This window comes from Myotis davidii, unplaced genomic scaffold (assembly GCF_000327345.1).
Source record: "Myotis davidii unplaced genomic scaffold, ASM32734v1 scaffold1681, whole genome shotgun sequence".
NCBI lineage: Eukaryota > Metazoa > Chordata > Mammalia > Chiroptera > Vespertilionidae > Myotis > Myotis davidii.
Window position 1 is genome coordinate 129,185 of NW_006290774.1, and position 3,193 is coordinate 132,377.

The window sequence follows — 3,193 nt, forward strand, 5'->3', positions numbered from 1 at the left end:
GGACACAGAGGAGGGACACATTGATTCATAAAACAAGCACAAGCCTGCCACAAGTTCAAGCAGAAGGAAAGACACATGGAGAGATCACCCTGGTGGCTGTGCCAAGCACTGAGATGGAGGCATTGGCTGAGAGGTGCTCTTAGCTTAGAAGGAAGTTCTTGGAAGAGTGGATGCCTCAGCTTCTTGGGAAGGTAAGGAGGAGTTAATTGCCTAAAGAAGGTCTATACTATACATTGCCAGGTGGAGGAGGTAGCTGAAGAACAGTCATAGAATTGTACCTAGATAGTATGTCATTTAAAGATAATTTTTGTTTAATAATCAAGGCAGATTCCTTCTCTTACCAATTCCAAAGATAACTAATAGCTAATTTGTATAAGTTCTGAGTTTAATAGATAGACATATCAGTAGATGGGTCCGTTGGAAATATCCCCCATTTGTGTATTTAGTATATATAATTAGAAAACAAAAAACATGTTTTACTCATAATGATTTCTTAGGCGACGGCTGATAAAGCAAGCAAAAAAGAAACTAATCCACATTTAAATTCCATGGACTTAGCCTAGGCACTGCCTCTTGGCCTGTGCCTGAAATGATTGACAATGATGGCAGCCAATTATAGCTTTATTTTTCTTATTTCAGTCTCTGAGAGGTGGGCTTTCTCTGCTCTCTGTCAGAGAGCTATTACAAAGCTGCAGGCACATAGCATTCTAATGACATCCTACAAGATAAACAGTCTGGATCATATCAAGCTCGTGGCAATCACTTAAGTAACATATACACATAAGCTGTTCCCAGGCACGCATTACTGAATCATGCAAAATAGGTTCACCAAACAACAAAATATACTCAGTGACCACTGTCCTCTGATACATTCAAGTAAAGAACTAATGCCCTGTGCTGCCACTGGGCAGTGCTATGCTGAACACAAGTCTACTGAGCAGCCTTCCAGCTGTCTCCTTCCAGCTACCACCTTCCATCGGTCACCTTCTAGCTACCACCTTCCATCTGTCACCTTCCAGCTACCACCTTCCATCTGTCACCTTCCAGCTACCACCTTCCAGCTACCACCTTCCCACTGCCACCCTCCATCTGTCACCTTCCCGCTGCCAACTTCCAGCTGCCACTCTCCATCTGTCACCTTCCACCTGCCACCTTCCAGCTGCCACCTTCCAACTATCACCTTCCAGCTACCACCTTCCAGCTACCACCTTCAGGCTACCACCTTCCAGCTGCCATCTTCCAGCTACCATCTTCCAGCTGCCACCTTCTAGGCCAAGACAGTAGGGACACTGTTTCATGGCTCACTCTGACACAAGTTAATTGCTATGAGGTCTGAATTTTCCAAAGTCTTAAAGATTTCAATAAAGTCTAAATTACTCATGGTCATAATGCAAATAATAAGCCCCACTAGCCATTATTCAACTTGCTTCACTTTTATTTACTTACTAGTGGCCCGCGACACAAAATTCGTGCATGGGCGGTGGGGGGGTATCCCTCAGCCAGGCTGCACCCTCTCCAATATGGGACACCTAGGAGGATGTCTGACTGCCAGTTTAGGCCCACCCCCTGTAGGCCTGATCACCCCTAGCTGCCCTCCCCTCCTGGCCTGATCACCCCTAACCTCCTCTGCCTCGGCCCTGCCACCATGGCTTTGTCTGGAAGGATGTCCAGAAGGTCACTCAGAGGGTCTCCCAGTCTAATTAGCATATTACCCTTTAATTAGTATAGATAGAGGCCTGGTGTATGGGTGGGGGCCGACTGGTCTGACCTGAAGGAGGTCTCAGATCAGGGTGGCGGGTATCCTTAGAGGGCAAGGCCATTCTGGGAGAGGGGCCTCAGGCAGTATGCAGCCAGCCACACCCCCATTGGGGTGGGGGTCCCCACTGAGGGGTGTTGCCAGTCTGGGTGAGGGGCTAAGGGCCATTTTCAGGCTTGCCACACACCCTTCGGTGTGGCAGTCCCTGCTGGGGGGTGTGGCCAGTCTGGGTGAGGGGCTTATGGCCATTTGCAGGCTGGCCATGACCCCATCGTGGTGAGGGTCCCCACTGGGGGACATGGCCAAACTTGGTGAGGGGCTGAGGGCTGTTTGGGGGCAGTTTGCAGTCTCACAAAACTCCCAGCTTTGTCTGGAAGGATATCCGGAAGGTGACTGGAAGGTCTCCTGGTCTAATTAGGATATTACTCTTTTATTAGTATAGACTAGAGGCCTGGTTCACCATCTGTGAGCCCACTGGAGAGCCCGGCTTCTGGCTGAGCAGTACTCCCCCTGTGGGAGCACACTGACAACCAGGGGTCAGCTCATGCATTGAGCGTCTCCCCCCTGGTGGTCAGTGCATGTCATAGTGAGTGGTCGTTCCACCATTCCATCAATTTGCTTATTAGCCTTTTATTATATAGGATTGCTCCAAATATTCTGGGATATTTGTGTTTTCTTATGGAAATGAAAAATAAAACTGGTTACTTTAACTAATCTATAAGTAATAACCAATTTCAGTCAAATTAAATACTTAAAAAAACCTTGAAAACAGTAGATTGTTTTATGACCTTATATAGGGAATATCTTAATAGGACATGACAAAGTCAAAATTAAAAAAAATTTAATTAATAAATTCAACCACATACTAATTTCAAAACTTCTCTTTATCCAAACGAATATCAGATGTGCAAAAATAAATTCTTAGAAAACTAGACAATAATATTTGGACCCACAAAATATTACACTCTAAGATACATAAGGAAAAACAATTTACTAAGAAAGAGACATGGACAAGGAGGTCCGCAGCAGGCTGCTTCTGATTACCAGTAACTAGAAATAGTCTAAATGTACCTCAAGAGGAACATGGATGAGTAAACTGATGTGTGTTCAGATATTCTAATACTAAACAATAGCTTGAAGGAATGAACTAGAACTATAGGTATAATGTCACTGAATTTATAAACAATTCTGATTTTTTTTAAAAAAAACAAGGATGCAAATTATGTATGAATTATAAAACTACATAATATTTAAAAAGAAAGTAATGCCATACATGTAGTAAATGTAGAGACATTCATAGGAATAATCAAACACCAACTGCAAAATTATGATACCCTCTCATTAGAGAGAAGGGTTTTCCTGAGAAAGGGAACATCAGATACTTCAAATATTTTGGTACTACTTTATTACTTAATCAAAATTTTATGTACATAAACA